This window comes from Marmota marmota, unplaced genomic scaffold, assembly GCF_001458135.2.
Source record: "Marmota marmota marmota unplaced genomic scaffold, marMar, whole genome shotgun sequence".
Lineage (NCBI taxonomy): Eukaryota > Metazoa > Chordata > Mammalia > Rodentia > Sciuridae > Marmota > Marmota marmota.
Genome location: NW_025999983.1, coordinates 10,198,602 through 10,223,530, shown reverse-complemented (window position 1 = coordinate 10,223,530; position 24,929 = coordinate 10,198,602). Strand labels below are relative to the sequence as shown.

The window sequence follows — 24,929 nt, the reverse complement described above, 5'->3', positions numbered from 1 at the left end:
GTGTATAAGAGACAGCTTCAACTCTGAGCCAACCCTGTTCTTCATTTGCAGGGGCCTCTGGGGAGACCTGGCCCCACGCTGTCTTTGGTGTTCAGATCATGACCTTGAACATGCAATCCTCCTGCCTCAGCATCTGGAGTCACTGGAGTACAGATGTGCTCCACTCGCCCAACCATCAACATCTATTCTTGATCCAATTGCCTGTTGAATTCATGTTTTGTAGTTCTTTCTGTAACTTATTGAAGGTCATAAATGTATTTATTTTAAAGTAATTTTCCTACTTCTCTATTGTTTACAGTTTTCAGGCAGGAATTCTTTTGATCTTGTTTGAGTGTTGTTGTGTATAGGTATTGCCTACCTCATAGCCATTCCTACCTCTCTGAGGACAAATCCCGGCTGTAACCTGAATGAATGTGTCCTGCCAGGAGATCACAGCTGGCCTAAGGCATTTGTGCCCATTTGTTTCCCCTTGCAGGACGTCAATTCTCCAGGTTCCCTTGGAGCCAAGGGGATTGGGTGACATGTGACCCAGTTTTCCTAACAATATGCAATGGAGATTCTGCTCGGGGCTCCTGAAGGGATGGATGGGAATTATGATATCTGGAGCAGCAGCAGCCATCTTACAACCCTAAGGCATAAACAGTAAACTCAGCAGAAAAGCGATTGCTGACAAGAGCCTGGGTCCCTGGTGGCATTGCTGAGCTGCAAGATCAGCTTCTAGTGTTCCCATTATCACAAAAAGTAATAAGCGTCTGTGGGGTCAAGGCCCCAGTTTCTTGCGGCTTAAATCATTCCCAGTAGCACAGGAGGCTCTTTCCCTCCCCAACCTGGTGCCTCCGCCCGGGTCTCCAGAGATCCACAGCACAGAAGCACTGTTGTCCCATGCTGGGTCTTCCTTCTTCCCGACCCCAAGCCAGGACACAAGGTGGTCCACCTCCCAATCCCACGGGTGCCCCTGCTCGCACATCACCACAGGTAAGCAGCCTGCTCCCTGCTGGGACCCAGGTGGGTTGGCTGGAGCTTTGTCAGCTTCTAATCTCATGCACAGGACACAGGGGCCTGGCTTCAGGACAGGAGTCCCAGGGGAGATGTCCCCACTCACCTCCTCTGATAGAGTCCCAGCTTGAAAGTCTTTGTCCTGAGGGGAGCTGTCTGCCCACCGTCTCCGTCCTCTCGCCCAGCCAGTGCACTTCTTAATGTTGCAGGGTTAGGTCTGGCATTCTGCAGACAGGACTACTCTTGTAGAAATCTGGCAACACGAAGAAACTAGAATTAAAAGCCAACGGGACCCGCCACCGCTGTGAACATTCTGATACATTTCCTTCTAGCTGTTTTTCTATACACATCTACAAACATATTGTTTCATAAAACCATGGTGCTAATGTAATAGATGGGGTTATAGCTTGCCTTTTTACTTAACGCATTAAAGATACTTTACATAGATTATCTAGGTAGAGATACAGCATCTAGATCCACCCTGTTTCCCTACTCCCTATTATGGAGTCTTTAATTTGTAACTACTATACATAATGTTGCATGATAAATATTTCAAGATTTCCCTAGAAAAAGCCCTGGAAGCAAGATTACTTAAACAAAGGGTCTAAACATTTTAAATACACTTATGTACACATATCTACACATATTGCCAAAGTGCTCTTCCAACAAATGTTCATCCTCACAAACTCTGGGTATAATGTTTTAAACTTGCCAATTTGATAGACAAAAAAGACTCAGTGTTCTTTTAATTTACATGTCTTTGATACTCATAAGTTTGAACATTTTTCATATGGTAATTAGCCATTTGTCTGCCTCCCCGAGCATTTTAAATAAGATTGTATTTACTTACAACTTTGCAAAGACAATTATTTCACAAATCAAATCAAAATACTTTTTTATGCAAAGTATATAAAGCCACCTCAGAAGAGTTTGTGTTGAAATCTATTTCACAAAGAATATCCCTCTTTTTCAGGTTGAATGTCATCTTCATTTTACTTCTGGTCCAAATTCTAATTGGACTCAGTTGTTGGGTAATTTATAATCACAGATGTGAGAGAATAGAGAATATGTGTGTATAGATACAAGTGGCCAAATTATTTGTACATGTATATTTGTGTGTGTGTGTGTATACATGTATGTATAATTACATGTACATGTATACACACACAAACAATTCACCTATATAATTAACCACAGATGTAGATGACTTATTTGTAAACATCGATATAATTATGATTTCCATAATCCCTGGTTATGTACAAACTTATTTTGAAATACATTAAAAACTACAGTGGATACATCCATTTGGAACTTTTACCATTTTGTCTTATAAACCACAAATCAAACCTAAGATGTCACTTGGAATGGACTAAAGACAGCTAGGTCTTTGATTTAAGAGTCTCCACTCTCAGTGATAAAGCAGTCGGCCTTAAATCGTGCTTATGGAAACTGAAATACTGAATTATTCGGAGAGATTATTAGGGGAAGTGGCCAGATCACAGGTAGATTTTGAGTGAAGTTATGAGGAGATGGGGCACTCTTCTGCAGAGAGGAACAAGAAGGGCTTGCTCTGGAGACAGCAGGGGAGACAGTAACATGTGAGGACTTGGAGAAGCCTGGCTCCGGGCTCAGCCAGGCCTGGGGAACATTCTTGCACAGGCTCCTGGACATCTCTACAGATAATGGGGTTAGAATGGTAGCCTCCTCACAGTTTCTTTGGGGATTTAAAATCGTGCATATACACTACATTTTCTTTTTCCATTCATCTGTTGAAGGGCACCTAGGTTGGTTCCATAGCTTAGCTACTGTGAATTGAACTGCTATAAAAATAAATTCTACTGTCATGTATAACTAAAAAGAACCATTAAAAAAAAAAAAAAAAAAGACCCAGGAACACAGGCACCACAAAACAAGTTGTGAAATACTAGTGAGAGAATTTTATTTTAAATAAAATATGTATGTGTGCAAAATTTTAAAATCTTTAAATACACTGCTACACTGAAAATAAAAATAAAAACATGCATAAAGCAACTCAGCTCAGGGCCCAGCTCACTCAACAATGGCAGGCGAGACCTCCAGGAGGGGGATGGGGTGAGTGTCACAGGAAGAGCAGGGGACAGAGTGGAGCCCGTGAGCAGGGTCCAGGCCCATAGGCAGGCACCTGGGTGGCAGGGACAAGGTTCCCTGTTGCAGAGGAGCTTTAGGGCAACACTTGAAGTGGCTGAGACACTTCTACAATGGTGGGTGACTAGATGAAAACACCAAACACCTCCCACCACTGTGCTGAGAACAGCAGGTGGAAAAGGTTTTACTGCAATGAGGAAAACTCCGGGCCACAGGGGGAGGGGCTGGGACCTTGTAGGATACACAGGACCTGGGCATCCAGCTCCAGGCCAGGAGTGGGGATCCAGGTGCGCCTGGCCAAGATGTGTCTTAAGGGTAACTTATAGGCTTTGAGATGGGCTGCTGGGGGTAGCTGGGAAGTCATTAAGCTTGCATGCTGCGTTCCTGGGCTGTCCTGCAGCTGAGCCTGGTCCTACACTTTGCACAAACTCTCGGGTATCACTGTCTGCATCCAATGGGGGCCCAGCTTCTCAAAGGAGGCTTTTCTTCACGATGGGACCAGGCCCTCTCTGGGGTTTCCTGATGCATCCTGGCATTTTCACACTCCAAGACCTGGCCTTTCTAAATTGTAGTCACAGCTTATAAGGGTTCACACATGGGTCTGCCCAATAATGCACCTGGAGGATACTCAGGAGTCACCAGATCTGTAGATTTTATTATAATAGGGTTTGCAAATCCATAGTGCTCCCCAGGTAAGCAGAGAAACCCTGAACCCCGTCCAAGTCAGCAAATGTAGATTTGCCTCCCACTTGCCAAATTTAGGTGAAAGTCTCGTGTTAACTCAAAGTTAGGAGAAAGGCTCTACCAGGCTTTGTTGATTTAATATTTGAAACAGTTTTTTGTTTTGTTTTGTTACCTGGAATTGAACCTGGAAGCGCTTAACTACTGAGCTACATCCCCGGCCCTTTGTATCTTTTTATTTTTATTTATTTATTTATATTAGGGCCTCACTAAGTCACTGAGGCTGGCTTTGGACTTGCGATCCTCCTGCCTCAGCCTCCCAAGTTGCTGGGATGTGTGCCACTGTGCCCAGCTGAAACAGTCTAATTTCTAATTTGCTTCCTTCCTCCTTTCATGTGTTTCTTTCTGCTTTTGCACATGCCATGTTACAGAAACATTCATACTATTAGGCCAAGTTCTCAACATCCTTCTTCTCCATCTGTGGAAGCCTGGGGAAAATGACACCAAACAGCAAAGATGAGAATCTGATCTGATATATCAGCCACTGTCCTAAATGCACCTCTTGATCATTAACAAAGTATCAACCCAAGGAACCCGGAGCTATTCTCTCCATTGTTTTCCTGTCAATTTTGTTTCTTATGAACTTTTTCATGTCTACAGAGCAAGTACAAATTCTCCCTCAAAACAGGCTTGTAGGACCCAGGTCTGGCTAAGTGGAAGAGCAAGGTGTCTATCTCTCCCAAGCCAATTTTAATCATTTAAATTTGAACTTTTCCTAGATGCTTCTTAAATAGGAGAAAATCGTGATGGGGTCGTGAAGGGTCTACGTGAGAAATGTGTGAAAGTTCAATCTTGTGATTATAGTTGCCTCATCTATAATAAGATGGCACTGACATTAATTTCACCTGCTTCATAGGATTTTGCCAAACGTATGTGTGTGTACACAGAGACTCACTGCCTAACATGCAATAAATACACAATTATTTTATCTCCCTCTCTGTTTCTTCATCGTTTTGATCTATTTTTTTGAAACAAGAAAAAGGGATTGTTCCCCAGAGAGCCTTGAAAATTCATGATCTCTGTGCATCCCACTACCACACCTCCAATTTCCACTCGGGGACTCCTCGGAATCTCAGCTCTCACCTTGCAAGGACATGGGCTTGCAGCCAGAGGTACTTAATAAACCTTTACTGGTGATGAGCCAATATCTGTCACACTGCAGCAGCTTTATGGACCTGCCTCACTCACAAAAACAAGAGCCAGAGCATGTGAAATAACAGCCAGAGGTTCTGGCACGCGCTCTCTGGACTCCACCAGGACCACCTGCCAGACACCAGCGTTTTCTTGGTTGTCTCCCAAGCCCATCACCTTCTCCTGGGGTTCTCCAAGCACTCTCTGGATGGGACCGAGGGCCAGGGTCTGCTTGGTTTTGTGGCCCATTTAGGATCCATCTTTCTAGCTTAACTTCTCCCTTGCTCATGATTCTGGCCTTTACCCTGCACTCCCTTGTGCTGTGACCACAGAGAAGCTCTGCCCTCCCACTGCTCTGTGCAGGGGAGGGGACCAGACAGTCAGAAACTTCAGGACATTAGTAGGTGTGGCTGAGTCACAGAATGCACTAGAACTAGTTCTATGAAGATTGAATGCAGGAGCATTCTAGATGAACTGGAACAAGCAAGGTTTGAACTGCTCATCTGCAGGATGGGTCATCTGGGTCGGAGCCAGAGCATGAGTGCAAGCCCAGGATGGTTCAATGAAGAGCTGGCATGTGGGCCAAGAATCCAAAGATAACCGAGCCCAGACTGCCTCAGCCATACAGACATGCCTTCAGCCAAAGATCCAGACCCAGTCCAAACCCAAAGTCTGCTTTAGCAGGGGAAGAACAGGTGATCCAAGAGGTCTAAACAGGCACGCAGGTGGTACCCAAGGAGATGACCCAGAAATAGGTCTAGGAGGTGGAGGAGAGGACAGAAACCTGGGCCCTGGGACAGACTGGTCTTTGTAATCATGTTCAAGGTCATGATCTGAACACCAAAGACAGCGTGGGGCCAGGTCTCCCCAGAGGCCCCTGCAAATGAAGAACAGGGTTGGCTCAGAGTTGAAGCAGCCACAACCTCTAGGGTTAGCGAGATGGATACAAGAGCAGGTACCAGGCAGGTCATCCATACCGTGGCTCCCCGTCTGAGTCAGGCCTGGCTTCAGAAGGCCTCATGGTCCTCTTTAAGGAGTTGCATCTACCAGGGCCCAGCCTGCACCCAGCAAGCCAATGAGCAAAAAGCCTAGGAGACTGAGATTTCCGAATGGGTCCCTCCTCAGCCACAGCAGGCACCTTGTCTAAAGAGTGAGAATTGTTGGGGGAGGAATCAGGGGAGAATGTCAGAAGCCAAGGAGAGTTTCTAGGCTTGTTTCTTGGAAAGGGAGCAGGCCTGTCTGAACCCCAGGCACTCCGGAGTGGCTGTCACTCCAGACTTCCCTCCCCCCAGGGGTTTGGACCAGCAAGAAACAGTAGGAAGCTTAGTAAGACACAAAACAAGGTTAGAGGTGAGAGGGAGCCCCAGCACCCACAGGCTGGAAGGCAGAGTAGGCCATAAAACTCACTATGGCACCCATTCCTGTTTCCCGGCCTACAGCTGTCTTACCATCACCCAATGACAACAGCGCCCAACGCTGGGCATCCTGAGGAGGTCATAGTTGTCACCAGGGCACATTCTCACCGCCTCCTCTCCACCACAGGGGTGGGGATAAGGGAACTCCTCAATCCTGGCTTCTCATTCGGCCCTTTATTCTTATCTATTCAGGACACTTGGGCCACTTGCAGTTAGATCTTTCACCAAAATGGACGACAGCCACTAGGAGCCCAGTTGCCCATCTCCCAGTCTCTGACTGTGCCAAACTTACACCCAGCTTTCTCACTAAGTGCCTTGACTCTAGATTCTGACAAGCTGGCTGCCCTCGCTGGAACTCCTATCTCCACAAACACGGGCTTCTGGAAAGCTGGCGCTGTCACTCCGTCCCCTGGGCCAGCAACTGTACAATGACAACGCTCACTGCTGCCGCTACTGTGACTCTCCCACCAGAAGGGAAAGAGGAAAGGACTCATAACTAAAGAAGCGCGTCCCCAGGAGCCCAGCACCGCTGAGCTCCTGATGTCTGAGATGCTTTGGATTGAAAAGAGGCATAACGTGTATTAGCATTCTCAGGCAAAAGCACTTTAGCCAATTCTGTTCTCATATTCCTCAACCCGATTCCTTCGAAAATGAAAGTAAAAATAAAGCACTACTCCTTACAATTTCCTCAAGGCCTTGGAGTCTGGATTAAAGAAAATGTACTGACTTTGCTGACCTTGGCAATGGCGTCCAGGGGGTGGGGAGAGGGAGTTGCCGCGCTCAGGCCTTGCATGGGTCCTAATAGCCCAGCTTTGCCTGTGCTTTCGATATTTTCTTTCAAACTTGCCATTCTGCTGTTGCAGCTGGGCTTGTCAGTTCTCAGTGCTAATGGATTGTGATGGGGTGTCAGGGGAAGTCAACAATCAATGCTTGAAAAAAATGGTGGGGGTGCGGGGGCCCGTCACTGCTGACATGGCCAGGAATGGAAATACAATGGCTTGCTTTTGTGGAAAAATAGTCAAGAAACTCTGTGCTGGGTTTTGCTTTTTAAGATCAGTGTAGATTTTTGTCCTTTGAGGACTGGACTCTCTGCCCTTCCCCCAATTTCAGTTTGACTACCAAAAACATCGTCTCTAGTTTTTAAATAACCAATTTACAACATAGTTAAAATGGGTGATTCATGTTGCGGATTGTAGTTATTTCTCGCAGGAAGATGAAACGAGATAGGGAAATGTCCGTTGAAGCAGAGGCATGGAAGAAATGGTATGAAATGGCTGGGCCACCTTTGAAGCAGGCCTCTGTTAGGAAAACTCATTTAGACCCCAGTGCTGTGTGACATGAGAACACCATTAGAGTAACACTTGCCGTGGGGATGCTAATGTGAAAACATCAACGCCTGACTGCAGTTTACACCAGGGCAAGAATCTCATGGAAAATGTTTCCACTAATTCAGTAGAGCCCTATTATGATGTTGGCGTCAGGATGCAGGAATGATATCTGCCCCAGGTTGCTCTGGTCAACTCAAATAGCAGGGCCTTCATGTGAGGACTAATTTGAACAAAAATCATATGCAACATAATCTGTGATAGCAGAACACTTTCTAAGTGAAAGTTTGTTGTACTTATGGATGTGAATGATATTTATGCCAAGAATCCCAAAGTGGTTATTAAGTAAAATTATTCCAAGCTGACTTTATATAACACTTGAGTCCCTGAGAAGTTTTGTGTAACTTAGAGAAAACTCAGAATTGCATCCTGATCTATTCATTTTGTAAATTCAACACTGCATAGATCAGGTTTCCTTAAAGGAAAATCTGTCTCTATTCTCTTAGTTATAGAGAAAAATATAGACAGAAAGGGTCTAAAGTTGTAAAAAAATGAAAAGCTCTGTGACCCCCCCCCCATACTGTTTTCTCCCCTCTCTATACTTCTCGATCCTACCCGCCTTCTATTACTTTCCTTTTTCTCCTTTTTGTATCATCAGAATCTTACTGAGCATATGGTATTTTAAAAATCAGAGCAACATAGCACAAGTTTAATCTTTTAAAATACCACCCACCAGGAAGGTAGAGCAGGTGTGCTTTCCCTGTTTCTCCCACGAATTACAGCTGGAAGCGCAGGACATCGGGACCTGTGTGCCTATAGAGAGAATGGGAGAAGACTGGACGCTGGAAAGAAGGAAGCAGGCTGAGCAGAAACCTTGGGACTCGAGGAACAACTGCGCTGGGCTTCCCTCCGGCTTCTGGGTTTTCTTTTGTCCTGTATATCACAGATCTGCCCCTGAGGAAGCTGGCAGCCCTGAAATGCCAACAGATACACACAAAAATGGCCCAGAGAGGCCTTCCCTCTTTAACCAAAAGCCCAGTTGAGCTAGATGGAAAACATTTAGACAATACCTGCTGTCCTCCAGCCCCACACCACAGGAACCTGGCCCCACCCTGCCCCAAGTGGGCAGGAGAGCCTGGACCTCACCTTGCCAGGCTCTGAGATGTGCCAACACCCCGTCAGGGTCGTGGCAGAGAAGATGGAAGAAGTAGTCAGGACATGGGACATCTTCCCCCAGCCAATGACATGCAGATGAAAAAGCAGAAACCCTCACAAGGGTGACAAGGGACCACAACCCTACCTGCATCAGTGTGACCACCCAGACAAAATGGGCCACTTCCTCGGAAACCCCACCTATCACAACACTCCCAGTATTAAGTGGTGATTTGAATAATCACATAACTATTCAGAAAATCCAGTGCATAATTTTTAAAGTCCCAACTATAGGGTCTTAATTTAACATTCGAACAGCCATCTTTAATGTTAGCCACCATCTTAGGAGATAAGTTTTGCTTTCCTGTACTTCCTCTTACCTGAACTCCCCTGTCCCCATTAGTGACCTACCCCATGGTACCATAACCTAAGCCAATCCCAGAAGGACAGACCCCTTTGCTCTGGAAAGCCCCATGGTGCCATGACCTGAGCCAATCCCATGCTATTCCCACCAGCCCAGCTCTGACGCAAGCCTACCCCATAGCGCCACAGTTCCAGCTCCAAACCCCTACCCCACAAAAGCTGAGTACACGACATCTCGGGGCCTCTCTCTCCTACAGAGAGAGGGCCTTTATTTGTCAGCTTTGAATCTCTGCCTGGCCTCTGTCCCTCATCTCTCGCTCGCCCGTCCCTTGCTTTCTCACTTTCCTTTCACCAACCAAAAAAATCTCTAAGCCCAGATGGTTTCACTGAGAATTGTACCAAACACTGAAAGAAGAATTAATACCAATTTTATGTTAACTCTTCCAGAAAAAGAAGGAGGGAACAATTCCCAATTTATTTTGTGAAACTAGTGCTACCCAATCCCAAAAACAGGACAAGAAAATACAAAAAGACAGTTTAAGAAAAAAGAAAACTGAAGACCAATATTCTTCATTTTAGAGATGCAAAAACATAAAAACATACATACCTGCCAACGGGGATGCAGGTCTCATTCAATATTCAAATATCTATCAGTGTAAACCACCCTATGAACAAGTACAGAAAAGTCACAGGATCACATGAATCAATGCAGAAAAGCATTTGAAAAAATTCCATACTCATGATTGAAAACAAAACAAAAACAGAAAATAGCGTCCACCTAGGTCTTCTATGACCGATTCCCTTTCTCCATTTACTGGCTGTATGACGTTGGGCAAATTATTTAATATAAGTTTCAGTTTTGTCACTTGATACAAAGGGGGCAAAGAGTATAGTAACCCAGCCACATCAATGTTTATAGCAGCTCAACTCACAATAGCTAAACTGTGGAGCCAACCTAGGTACCCTTCAGCAGATAAACGGAAAAAGAAAAAGTGGTATATATACAAATGGAATATTACTCAGCTTTAAAGAAGAATGAGATTATGGCTTTGGCCAGCAAATGGATGGAGCTGGAGAATATCATGCTAAGTGAAATAAGCCAAGCCCAAAAAACCAAAGGCCAATTGTTTTCTCTGATATGCAAATACTGATTCACAAGAAGTGAGTGAGGCTAGAGAAGAATAGAGTTACTTTGGATTAGATAGAGGGGAGCAAAGGGAGGACAGGGGTATAGGGGTAGGAAGGACAGTGGAATGAATCTGACATTGTTACCCTATGTGCATACACTGCACAACTGGTATGATTCTATATCATGTACAACCAGAAGAAAGAGAAATTATACTCCATTTATGTATGATGTGTCAAAACGCATTCTACTGACATGTATAACTAATTAGAACAAATTTTAAAATATTTTTTAAAAAACAAAGGGGGCAAAGACAACACCCAGCTCACTGAGCTGTTTGTGTGTGATTATAATGTAACTAATGAAGTAGGCTTGTTGATCAACATTAGAAGGAATGGCTTCTCTCTGATTTGGTACACTGTGAGCAAGCATTCATATTTTGCCTACAAAGTCAGGTAGGACCGTTGGAGTTCAAGAATCTGCCTACAATAGTATCTGGAAGTGCTTTTTAATTCAGAAAGATATAAAGAACACAAAACATAAATTGTGGGCAAATAAAGTAAAAATAAAATGAGTAGCATGTATATTTTACTTTATGATTAATTTAGGCAATTTTATATATAATAAACAAGAAATGCTATCTAATATAATTCTGGTATGTGTTGCTGTATACTTCTTATCATTTTAGAGTAGGAGAAGTTGAAAAGTTTTTAAAAAAATAATAATAATGTTAACAATAATAAAAGGACACATCTGGTCTGGTTCATATGCCCTTTTCTCTTGCATTTTCCAAATTTTGCTAATCCTCTTCTACATGTCCAATGAGTTCCTTCTCTGTGTCAAGTTGTACAGAGTAGATATTGCCTGTCTCGTTGTCCTTATTCCTGTTTGCAGAGAATCCTTGGACTTTGCTGGTGCACATGCCACATGTATAAACTTATTGGTCAAAATTACCACTGCAGCCTAAGCTACCTACTGCAAAAATGCCTGCCTGTTATCACGGTCAGCCCTCTGTGTTCATGGTTCTGCCTCTGTGGATTCAGCCAACCACAGACTTAAAATATTTGGGGAAAATATTGTGTCTGTAACTGAACATGTATAGGTTTTTTTCTCATGTTATTGTTCCCTGAACAATACAGAATAACAATAATTTACACAGCATTTACATCCTTGGCTACTATAAATAATCTAGAGATGATTTAAAGTATAGAGGAGGATGTGTTAGGTTATATGCAAATACTTTGACATTTTATGTAAGAGATTTGAGCATCCCTGGATTTGGGTATTTTCAGGTCCTGAAAGCAACCCCTACAGATGCCAAGGGACAACTGTACTTATTGCCACAGGATGACTTCCCTCTCTTCTAGGGCAAGCGATTACAGGTATGCTCTGTGACCTCTGCTTAGAGTTCTGCTCTGCCAGTCTCTGTGCCCTGCATCTGGACTTTCCACAATGGCACTGTACAGTTAATTTAGGCAATTTTATATACAATAAACAAGAAATGCCATATAATATAATTCTGTGTTCTGGGGGGTGTTGAAACTTTTAACCAAATAAAATACTAATCTGAACAACAATGAAAGGAGGTCTTCTAATCTGAGTAAGGGCTGATTCTGCAGTTTTGACAAGAGAACCTTTCTACTTAGGGTCAAAGCTAAAAATAGATTCCACTGCCCCCTACTGCACAGCAACATCTATATCTTGCCATTTGGGGTATTTTGATTAAATATCATCCCTACTTGCAGGAGTTCAGAAGATTTACTATTTAGTCATTTTAGGTTTATCATGGTGTCTGCCATAAATGCTCAAAAATATTGAGTGAATAAATAAATATGTATTGGCACCACAGGCTGAGCAGACCTGCAAGATCACACACATGGACCCACACACACACCAAACACCTAAAAATGTCAGATAAACTTTTTTTAAATTCATATTCAGAATCAATAAAAGGAAATCCCCTGATGTAAGAAATAAAGAAAGAGGTGAATGGGAACTGAAGCCAAACAGATGACAGAGGTGTTGTAAACAGATATGGCCTAACAGGTCTGGGCCTCTAGTTTAACACCTACACAGGAAAAGGAGACAAAGACCTGGGCCCATGCAAGGCACGGAGCTGAAACTAAGCTCCTGTATAAAACTTGGAGTCATAAAGCTTTGCCTGGACTGTGACACTGAATTTAGAAGCTCAGCACATTGGTTTAGGGTATCAGCAAAGAAGCTTACCATCAGCTTAGGGCAGTAGGTAGAAAAAGACATCCATAGGAAGTCAGAGCCGCATGCCTGCTATACACCTGATACAGTGTTCACACATGTATTACCTACATACTGAGAGAATCTCAGCTGAAAAATCAATACAAACATGTACAGCACATACTCATAGGCATATATCCAAAAGAATGGGAGATGTGGGTGTAGCTCAGTGATAGAGCACTTGCTTGGCATGGCGGGTACAAGGCCCTGGGTTTGATTCCCAGCACAGAAGAAAGAAAAAAAAAAAGTAAACAAAACAATTGAAGGCAGGGTCTCCAAAAGATATTTGGACATCCACGTTCATAATAACATTATTCACAAAAGCTAAAAGGTGAAAGAAACCCACATGTCCACTGGTAGAGGAACAGATACATAAAATGTGGTATAAACATACAAGAAATATTATTTAGTCTTAAGCTAAGTGAACTAGACCAGTCAGAAAAAGACAAATACTGTATGATTTCATTATATGGGGGACCTAAAGAAGTCAAATTCACAGAAATAGAAAGTAGAATATTGGTTGCCAGGGGCTGTGGAGAGGAGGAAATGGGAGTTGTTGTTTATGGACATAAAGTTTCAGTTTTCAAAGATAAAAAAAGTTCTAAAAATTAGATGCACAACAATGTGAATATATTCAACACTTAAAAATTGTTAAGATGGCAAACTTACGTTATATGTATTTAATTTTTTAAAATGGTTCAGAACCACTGAAACCCATTAGGCCCCCGAAGGATAATAAAAACCAAGACTATCTAGACAAGAGCACAGTCAGGAACCTGTGTCACTGCAGGACACAATCCCTGCCAAAAATGAGCTCACACTCAAAGATGAGCTCACATTCAAAGACGAGCCCACACTCAAAAATAAGCTTACATATTTAAAGATGACAGACACTATCAGGAAACAAGTCATCATGGAAAAATCAGCAGAGATGGCAGAGGGAAAAATCTGTTCTCCAGGAGATATGGACAATAGAAATGTTCCTACCCAAAATATAAAAGATGGTCTATACACCATAATGAAAAAGTAGAAAACTGAGTGGGAAGCAAAATGTAGCATTAAAAAATAAAAGGTGAACTAATAGGAATTCCAGAAATAAGATACACTGTCATTACAATTTTTTTAAATCACTAGATGGGTTAAACACTGGTCTAATGGACATGGCTAATGAATCTGAAAGAAGGGGGTGGGTAACAATATGCTTTATTCAGCCCCAAACCTTTTCCAATAATCCTATCTACTTGATTATTAAAGTCCTCCTTTGCTGAGGTCACCTTCTGGTGAGCATTTACATAAGACACAAATATCTTCACATCCTTTGCCCATGATTTCTGAACCATGACCAAAGATCCATTCCACAGCAAGACACAAAATCACATCAGTCATCCTCTTGTTCATTCTCAGATATTCACTCTTTGGGTCAAACACCTTTTTTTTTTTTTTTTATCCCTGAAGATACGAATATGAATAAGGTAGATAAGGTCATCCCATTTCTGGTTCTAGTAATTTGTTATCTAGCAGACCATAGACATAAATAAAATAATAAATAGTAATTAGTATCTGAAGAAAAAATAATAATACGGAACAATAAGAGAGTAATGGAGTAGGCCCCTTAGACTAGCATTCAGAAAAGACTCATTACAGGTGCATTTAGCTGAGCTTGGATGAGGAGGTGACATTCAAGCAAAGATCTTTGAGAAGAACAACCAAAGAGAAGAATCAAAGACAACGGCTTTGAGAAACGAGAAGAGAAAACTCTTTGGACTACTATTTACGATAGACATAGGTAGAAAGAAAGGCTAGTGATGTCCCTTCAACCACAGTGCACAAGATGCCACAGCAGAGCTGTACCCAGTTATTTTCATTACCAGATCACTGTGATATTGTAAAATAGATGTATTTCCCTAATTCCTGGCATAAAAGCTACTAAAATCCTCAGAATCTCCAGAGTGTGTTTTTTATACTCTAACTAGATGACTGGTGGCTGGCAGCCCCTATGAGGCTTCAGAATGGGAATTGGTCTCAAGAAAGACTAAGACATGATTTAGGGGGTTGGAACTTTTCAGTCCCAACCCCTAAACTTCATGGATGGGAGAAGGGCTAAAGATTAAGTTGATCACTGACAGCCAATGATTTAATCAATTATGCCTATATGATGACACTTTCATAAAAATCCAAACAGACTGGGTTTGGAAAGCATCGGGGTAGCTAAGCATGTGGAGGTTGCTAGTGGCATACTGGAGAGCGCATAGAAGCTGCCCTCTCATGTGGCTCACCCTCTACATCTCTTCCCTCTGGCTCTTCCTCTGTATGCTTTATGGTATCCTTTCTAATCAACCAGTGTTTCCCTGAGTTCAGGGAGCTCTCCTAGCAAATTAATTAAGCCCAAGGAGGGGGTCATGGAAACCTCAATCTATAGCCCACTAGTTAGAAGTATAGATGACACTATATTTTGAGATTTTCAAGGGAAGTGGGGGATAGTCTTGTGATACTGAGTCCTCAAACTGTAGCATCTAATGCTGTCTCAAGGTAGACAGTATCAGATTTGAACTGCATTAAAGGACACCCAGCTGGTATTTGCTGCAGAGTTGATTGTTTGCTTGGTGGAAGGGGAAAACCTGTGTACATTTGGGGTCAGAAATGTTGTGCAGATCATGTTGTGAGAAGATAATAGGGGAAATAGAGTTTGTTTTTTTCTACTCACTATCAGTTCTCTTAAAGTTCAAGTAACTAGATCCTAGGATACAGACTCTTTAAAAGAATCAAAGCCCCATGTCCTGAACCAGCCAGAATTACACTGCCAGGAGCAGACACAGAAGAACATTCTCTCAGAAGTCCATAGGTGACTTCTATACTTCAAATTGCCTGCCTCTGTCTGAATGGAAAAAATGAATTGATGCTAAGCATTTGGGACCTCTCAAACTTCGTCCATTTTCTAAACCAAAGATGGCAACCTTTTTCTGTGAAGGGCCAGATGGTAAATACAGTAGACCCATCTTATCTGTGGGGAGGATCTTCCAAGACCTCAGTGAATACTTGAAATCTTGGATAGTACCAAGCTACATATATTATGTTTTTTCCTATAAATAAATATGATAAAGTTAGTTTATGAAGCAGACACAGTAAGAAATCAACAACTACTAATAAAATAGAACAATTATAACATACTGTGATAAAATTATTTGAATATGTTCTCTTTCTCTCTCAAAATATCTTATTGTACTGTGCTTACCCTCCTTCCTGTGATTATGCAGATGATATAATGGCTACATGATGAGGTGAAGCCAGGCCAGTGACACTGACACAGTGACACCGTGTTAGGCTCCTACTGACCTTCTGACAACTTGTTGGAAGGAGGATCCTCTGCCTCAGGTAATCCTGGATCACCAAGCCATGGCAATATTTGTGACTGGATGTCAGAAGCAGATGATTCAGTGCATGGGAATCCTCTATAGTGAAAGGATTTTTTGAAGAATCCTTCATAAGAACATTGCAATTGGAAGTTGTAGTCTCTTTCTTTTTAACCTATCAAGGGTGGCTGCACAGGTTGTGATCCTTCCATGATCATGTAGGTGACTTTAATGTTGTGTTTCACCCAAGGATTGTATTCCATAAGCTCACCGTTTGATGCCTGTGCAATTTGAAACACTTTGGTAAATTTTGGTAATGTCCATATTTCTGGTTCTGCTTCAGTTTCTTGTCTTCATCCTCTTCCTCTGTAGGTGATTCTACATGTTCTTACAATTCCTCATTTGTGAGCATTTCTCAATGACCTTCAACATGTATTTCCATTTTTTTCACCAAGCATATTGGTAAATCCTTCTCCACCAACTTGCTTTGCTGCATGAATGATTTTTCCTAACTTCTCCATCAATCCCTGGGAATTCTTTTTTTTTTTTTTTTTGTAGTTGTAGATGGACAGCATGCCTTTGTTTTATTTGTTTATTTTCATGTGGTGCTAGGGATCAAACCCAAACCCAGTGCTTCACACATGCTAGGCAAGTGCTTTGCCATGGAGCTAAAGCCCCAGCCCCAATTCTCTGGGAATTCTTTAAATCATCCACAACTTCATTCCATTAGTTTTTCCAGCCAGCATTTACAGCTTCTGGTTTTAATTCATCCATTGCAGCTACGATAAATGTTACTGAGTCAACAATAGGGAATGATTTCCAGCACTGCATTAGGTCCAGATTAAGGCCTGCATCCATTACTAATCAAATGTGATCAAGTACCAGACAAGTGAATGTGGCCTTGACAATGATGACCTGGTTAAGGAGCTGAAGCAACGAGGTTGTGTTTAGAGGTAACATTTTCATAGCAGATTCAGAATGACAAGGGGCATTATTATTAATAGGACTTCAAATTCCAATCCTTTTGTTTCCAAATGTTTTTTCATTTCTGGGATGAACACTGGTGGAACCATTCCATAACCAAGATGGCTGTCACCCATGCTTTCTGATAATGTTGCCAGAATACAGGCAGATCATTTTTTATTTTGGTTTTGAGAGAACATGGGTTCTTCTTTCTGTACTCTCTGCCTGGGCACTGCCACATAGCACAAGAGGTAATCTGCCCTCCCACATTTTATGTGCTGCTGGCTCCCTTGCACTTTCAAGAATGGTGGTTCTACTGGGTATCTTCTTCCAGAAAAGACCAGTTTCATCACAACCGAGACTTGCTTTGGATAGCATCCCTCTCCTTAGTCAATTTCAAATCCGCCAGCAATAGCTTGTTCACCAGCACATGCAGCTTCTCCAGTAATTTTTTATATTTTCAGACCAAAACTTCTCCTGAGTTCATGCAACCATCCCTTCCTGGCAATGAATGGCTTAGTGTCACCCATTTTAGGGATCCCTTGCTGAAGTCAACATATGGGCTTAAGGCTTTTTGGAACAACACACTGCTGTCACTCAGGACACATTGTCTATCCATGTTTTCCACCCAAAATATAGTGCCTTTTCCAACTTAACTATGAATTTACACAGTGGCTATAACTTCTGCAGTTTGAGGTACAACATCAAAATTAGTATGGATTTCTTTTTACTTCTTCACAATTTTACAGATAGAAGTTTCTTTCTTACCATGGATCACCTTTTCATTTAAAGGAAGCATTTTCCAGGCTTCTCTTTGGCATATCCAAGCTGCCAGAGTCACTATTCTCGCACTTTGGAACCAATATTAAGTTAAATAAGGGTCCCTTGAATACAAACACTGCCATACCACAACACTTGATCTGATACCCAAATGGCTACTAAGTGATTAAAACAGGGAGCATATACAGCTGTGGATAGGTTAAACAAAGGTATGATTTATGTCCTGGGCTAGACAGGGCTAGATGGAGCTAGATGGCACAAAATTTCATCATGCTACTCAGAATGGCATGCAACTTAATACTTATGCATTGTTTATTTCTAGAATTTCCCATTTAACATTTTCAGACAATGCTGAGCTTGAATAACTGAAACCCTGGAAAACCAAATGATGGATATGGGAGACTATTCTGATTGAGGCTTTGAAGGTCATAACACCTCCGCTGCAGGTGCTCAACCCTGTGTCTTTATAAACACAAAGCAGCCAATGACAACATGGAGGGAGCACTGCAGTATTCTAACAGCATGTCACTCAGAAAAACAGGCAGATGGGTGCCAAACCCTGTTCTAAAACAGCAGTTTCCAAAGCCCACTGCATCCAAGATGAGCCCTAGAGTGGGGTGTGCAAAAAATCTTAGGACTGTTTTTATGTTTTCTATTTTCCCAAAACAAAAGCCAGGAAGAAATTAATCTATTAATATTTAATATACAATTGACATTGGTGTCTCCACTCAATCTGGTGTCAGAGGTTAGATCACAGTGGTATGGAAGAACTTTAAGGGAGGAAAGGGTACCCAAAATGCAGCGGGTCCTCAGTCATGCATTCACTTTCAGTGCTTCATGATGCATTACAGTTTGCGTGTAACACTTGCAATTCAGAGAAGCAGCTTAAAAAATTTCCACAAGGATGGAAGACAATAGCAACAACGCAAACACAGATAAATTATACAAAAGTGAAAGAACCAATACTTTCCTGAGTCCTACCAGGAGCTCTTGTTAGTCACACAAAAGTCAAAAAAAAAAAAAAAGAAAAGGAAAAACTCTATCTGAAAAGCAACCCACAAAAATATTCATATTTTTATTAGCTATCTATTGCTGTGTAACAAGTCACCCTACAACCCAATGACTTCAAAAGGTAACAAATATTTAGATTCTCATACAGTTGCTAATGATCAGAAATTTGGCTGCAGCTTCTCTGAGTGATTCTGGCTTAGGGTCTCACATGAGGTTGCAGTCAGATGTTGGCCAGGCCTAAAGACATCTGAAGGCTTCAGTAGGGATGGAGCCACCTCTGAGATAGCTCACTCAATTGGCTGGCAAGCTGATCCCATGAAAGAGGTCTCAGTTCTTCACCAAGTGGACCTGCAATTAGGCTGCTTGAGTCTCCTCACAACATGGAAGTTGGCATCCATCCACCAGACTAAGAAAGCAAAGCAAAGGGGGCAAAGTCATACCTCAAAAGTCACACACCATAACTTCCACCATATTCTACTGGTCACAAAAACCGCCCCTGATGAAGTGTGGGAGGGGACTAAACAAGCCTAAATGCCAAAAGGCAAGGACCACTGGAGGCCATCTTGAACTGGCCACCACGGTCCACCCTTTGACCCTTAATGGTTCACATCCCTCCTACAGGCAAAATATGCTCACTCCCTCTCACATGTCCCAAAGTCTCACAGCCTCAACTCAAAATCTAGAATCTCATCATTGATATCAGATCCAAATACAATGAGACTCTTCAAAGGCCAATGAAATTTATTCCAACAGTATCTAAGATTTTGAGATATTTTAATGAGAGTGAAATGATTTATAATTGTAGTATTCAGCATCCAGACATAAATGCATATACATATACATATATATGAGTGTATGGAGAAATGGAGAGATTTATTTTAGGGAATTGGGACACATGATTTGAGGCTGAGCAGTCCTGCCATCTTCATCTGTACTTGCAGACCCAGGGAATCTGTGACATAATACAGTCCATGACCAAAGGCCTGAGAACCAGGAGCCCCGATGGTGTAAGACCCAGTCTCAGGCAAAAAGACCAAGTCCCAGCTCAAGCAGTCAGGCGTAGACTACACATCCTCCCTCAACCCCACACTGTGTTCTATTCAGGCCTCCAGTGGATTGACTGAGGCCCATCCACTTTGGGGAGGGAAATCTGCTTTTCTCAGTCTACCTATCCAAATGTGAATCTTATCCAGAAACAGACACACCCAGAATTAATGTTTTACTGGATATCTGGGCAACCCATGTCCCAGCCAAGTTGAGACATCAAATTTACCATCACAGCCATTGAAATAAGATAAAATAGATTACGGTTAAAATATTATTTATTTCATGTTCTTATGTAGTTTAGACTTGATGTACATTTCATGATACATACAATAAAATTATACATAAGTACATTTACACATAGACTATATAAAGATGCACACATATATAATATTGTGTGCTCATGGTATTCTTTTTAATAGAGCATAGAATTAAAATAAGTTTGGAGACAACTGGTGCAATGGTAAAAAGACAGTGCTTGCTATTCTCTTTCTATTTTCAGGAATCACTTGTCAGGACTTCTATCTGGTGGTTGGTAAGTAGTATCAAAATATAGTTACCAGCCTGACTGCTTTATGGGAAGTGGCAGAAGATGGTGTGGTTTTTGAGGGGAAGTAAATGTAAAAATCACATCAAGGAAGAAGAGGTGGTAGCTGTGGCAAGCATTTAGCCTGTTCTGCAAGATGAACATAATATTTAGCATCAAGGACAATTTCTCTTTCAGAAAGACAGTAAATACACGACCCCTTTTACAAGACTAAAGCAACAAATACATACAAAAAGTATTCAGGAAAGATTTTAAGAGGGAAATTTTTTATTATTTCCTGTAAACAAAAAAAAAATGTGTCTTGTTTTTAAAGGGGGGGAAGGATGTAGAGAGTTGGGGGAAGGTAGGGGGAGGGAGGTAAACCATCAGCGTCTACCATCTTTAGCTGTCAGCTACTTACCCAAAATATTTCACCTCTTCTCACTTTGCTGGTCCCTGTCATTGGAACTTTCTGTCTACAGAGTCAAAGATCCCCAGAACAAGCACATGGCAATCCTTTGCCAGTATGATCCTCCACTGTGGCAGCTGAACCAAACAGCTGATCTAGTCACCATGGACACTCCAGGACTCCCATTCTGACGAGACTCCCTGCACACAGGCAACCACTGTGGACTACTGCACATTCCTTCCGGGTGCACCCTGCCGTGGACTGGATGTGTACATACACAGGTAACGTTACTCTAAAGTGTTCACTGTGCAGTTGCCAGTTTAAGTTCCTCGCTACCACCAAAACGTCTGTATACTTGAGAGACAGATCTGAGTTAAATCGGTATTACCGAGAATTATAGTCTAGATCACTGCTATGATTTAAGTGTCCCCCAAAAGTTCACGTTAGAAACTTAATCCCCATGTTCAGATGTGTTTGGAGATGGGTTAGGTCATCAGAGTCAGGATGGAAGGTGAGGCCCCATTATGCTCTATGAGAAGAAGAAGAGACATGAGCTTGCATGCTCCCTCCCTCTCACCATGCGTGCCCTCTGCCACGTTCCAACGCAGCAAGAAAGTCCTCTCCAGATGCCAGTGCCTTTATATGGACTTCCCAGGCTCCAGAACGATGAGAAATAAATTTCTTTTCTATACAAATTACTCAGTCTGTGGAATTCTATCACAGCACAGAAAACAGACTAAGTTATAAACAACTGTATCTACCACAAGGACTTGTTTTGAGCCAGTCGCTCTGCAAACATGATTTACATACATTATGTCATCCCATCCTCCCAAGAGTCTTATAAGGTAGCTTGCCTACTCTTCTTACTTTACAGAAGAGGAAAACAAGGCTTAAGCAATTTTCCACAAGCCAAATAAGTGGCAGAGGTAAATTTGACTTCAGTGACTGTGTTCTCCAATACTACACCAATAGCTCCCAAGCTTGGGTGTATATATAAGAATCATGTGAAATACTGTTTAAAAAGCCTCTTCCTGGGCCCCAGCCCAAAGATTCTAATTCAGCAGGCCTGAAGTATGCTCTGGGGATCTACCTTTTTTTTTGAAAGCATCCTCAGCTGAAGCTAATTTGGGTAGTTGGTAGTTTTCTGGGACACACTTTGTACTATATTATAAAATATCTCTTCCATTAGTATTCTACTAACCAAATAAATTGAACTCTATCTTAAGGGTTACAGTTTACTTCCTAAGGACCTAACCTCTTTGATGTTGTGAATCCAGGAGGAAGAAGGCATGAATGTACACAACGCGCATTTGCACACATACAAACATGTATTGTCAAAAAGAAAACAGAGGTTGAGCTTTGCATTGTAAAATTTATTCTTCAGTTTACAAAAAAGATTCTTTGCAGTGAGTCCTCATAGAGTAGAAACGTGCAGAAACAGATGCCATACAGCACTGCTTAGAAAGTGAAAGTATTTGACCAATAAAACTGAAAATAATAATAATGATGGCAGAATTCCCAGTGATAGGAACACACTTTGAATCTACTTTTAACCATTTCAATCTCATCTCCCATTTATTTTTCTCAAACAATCTGGTGGCTGCTCCACTTATCTGCTCTTGAAGGAGAGTTGATAACAAAGAAAATAAACACCTGCTAACAATTATTAAAGAAAACACTCCCATCATGTCACATTTGACACTGGATCTTTTTTGAGGAGCTTATGCTTGTAATTTTACCTGGTACTTACAGGGTATAGTCACATGTTCTTCTGGAAAAATCATCCTGGCTTGCATGATGAGGCTGAAGATGTCTCTTTTTCAGGGGCTTGTACCAGAAAGAACATCAGGACTTCCAGGTACATTGCCATCTGAACAAGTCTGGGAACAGCCAACCTGGCTCTCTTCAATGTGGTTTTATTTATACCATTTTAATGAGACACTTTTCAATACATATTTACTATGTAAGTAGTAGATCCCTTTTATTATTAAGTTGAAATCATTGTTCTTACAGTTATTTTTCTGTTGGAAAGCAACAGTGATCCAACTCAGAAAGGCCACTTCCCTGAGAGACTTGAACAGGAGAGGTGCAGGAGAATTCCACCCTGGGATCCTCCTGTTCATCACCACCTCTGGTCCACCAAAGGCCAAGGGACATCTCCCAGCAAAGGAAAAATAAATCAGCAGGAGGACCCCTGGGGCGAGGAAGAGCATGTTGGAAACACAGAGATGGACATCTGCATTGGCAGAGCGGATGGTATGTAAAGAGGCTCCGGGGATGGCTACCTCTAGCGTCCAGTTAAACGGGAAGAAGCTGAGCTTCACTTCTGGACGGTGAGTTTTAACCAGTAACATGTCAAGCTGAATTGACAGTCTAGGAAATGGCTCAGGATCAAGGAACAGACCATGGTGAAAGGAAGGAGGCAGAAACTTCCAAGAGTGCCAGGGAGGTGGGGCAGGAGAGAAGGGTGCTGCAGGAAGTCCAGGGATGGGCAGGGCTCCCCACCAGGTGGAGGTGCAACCCCTTCAAGGCCCTGTCCACCAACTCATCCTCAGTACCAACAACTATCTCTTCTCTGGGACAGTCTCCACGCGTGGATGGAGAAAGCCTGTCCCTGGAGCCAGTGTGTTCCCCACACTTGCTACCCCCTGTGCACATTAGAATTGCCAGTTTATCATCATCTCTTCCTTTCTATGCACCCCAGACTAACATGTCAAAGGAAGCTGGTCTGAATGGGCATTTAGATGCCTTGACAAGTCCACAGTCCCCATTCACACCTAAGCTCCCTGTCCATCAACAGAAATGGTCACAGAACACATTGAGCACATGGGGCTGAAGGAACACCTAGTATAAAAATGAGTCAGGAGCAAGTTGGATAAAAGAGAAAGGAAAATTTCCTGAGGAACTAAAGATAGATCCTCCTGAGCTAGCAGAAGACAGTGGACAAGCACTGGGGGCAAGTTTCAAGGGAAGAAAGGAGAAGAGACAAACTGACCCAATATGGTGCTTCTAGGGCTTTGCACCCTTCTCTGATCAGCCAGAAGGACACTGACAAGAAATGAATAAACCATATCAAACTGTGCTCTACAGAACAGTCATACCAATCTTGACAGTATTCTATGCATGTATACCAATGTCACTTTTGCATTTTGGTCATGTGATTACATCTAATGTCATTCCTCCCTTAAAGGACATGGAGCTGGGTGTGGAGATGTGCACCTGTAGTCTCAGCTTCTCAGGAGGCCCAGGCTAGAGAACTGCTTGTGCCCAAGAGTTGGAGACCAGCCTGGGCAACACAGCAAGACTCTGTCTCAAAACAAAAAAAAAGAGCTAAGACACATTGAACACTTCTATGTGCTACGCACCATGCACACAGCTTCACTTGCTTCTAACGGCAGCTGATAAAGTAGGCACTACCACCTCCCTACAGATACAGAAGTTGAGGCTGAGCCCTGACTCAGAACGAGCAGCCCCTGAAGCCATTCAGCACAGCCAGGCAGCCCCAGTCATGCCGTGGCCTGCGAGGGCGGCCCTGTTTACAGCACAGATGGTGTATGGAAAACGCCCCCCAATCACTGAGATGAAGTTACATCGTGTTTGGGCAAGATCTTTAAGAATGTAAACATTTAAAACATTTTAGGAGGATTGCTATTCAAAATGACAAAAACAAAGCACATTCTGGTGCTCAGCAAAGTGAAATTCGCCGGCTGAAAAATGCAGTTATGTAGAACGGTTCATCCTGGACCATGCTGAATAAGTGAAGTGTTGCCACTTTGGTCAAGGAAGGAGGAGCAGCGTAGGGATTAATAATATTAGTCAGGCTGCAACAGTTGGACAGATGAGTGCCAAAGAGAAGGGAGAATTCGAGAACGTTTTGGGAAGTCATCTGCCTGTTACCAGCTTCAAGAGACTTGGACCCTGCAGGCTGGTCCCACCCACTTCTGAACCACATTCCCGACGTAAAGATGGAAAGACTGGAGTGTGCTTCCAGGTAACATGTTTATTTCTTTTTTTTTTTTAATTTTTTATTGTTGGCTGTTCAAAACATTACATAGTTCTTGATATATCATATTTCACACTTTGATTCAAGTGGGTTATGAGCTCCCATTTTTACCCCATATACAGATTGCAGAATCACATCAGTTACACATCCATTGATTTACATATTGCCATACTAGTGTCTGTTGTGTTCTGCTGCCTTTCCTATCCTCTACTATCCC

At 42.4% G+C, this 24,929-nt stretch overlaps 1 long non-coding RNA gene across 7 annotated transcripts in view; it reads right to left on the bottom strand.

Moving 5' to 3' along the window:
• The window catches only part of LOC125617630, a 326,369-nt gene that overhangs the window by 270,645 nt on the left and 30,795 nt on the right, over positions 1 to 24,929 (bottom strand). For all 7 annotated transcript variants that reach the window (XR_007348712.1, XR_007348709.1, XR_007348710.1 and 4 more), the window contains one exon: positions 1,103 to 1,249. This is a non-coding gene — a long non-coding RNA (uncharacterized LOC125617630). The remainder of the gene's footprint in view (positions 1 to 1,102; positions 1,250 to 24,929) is intronic.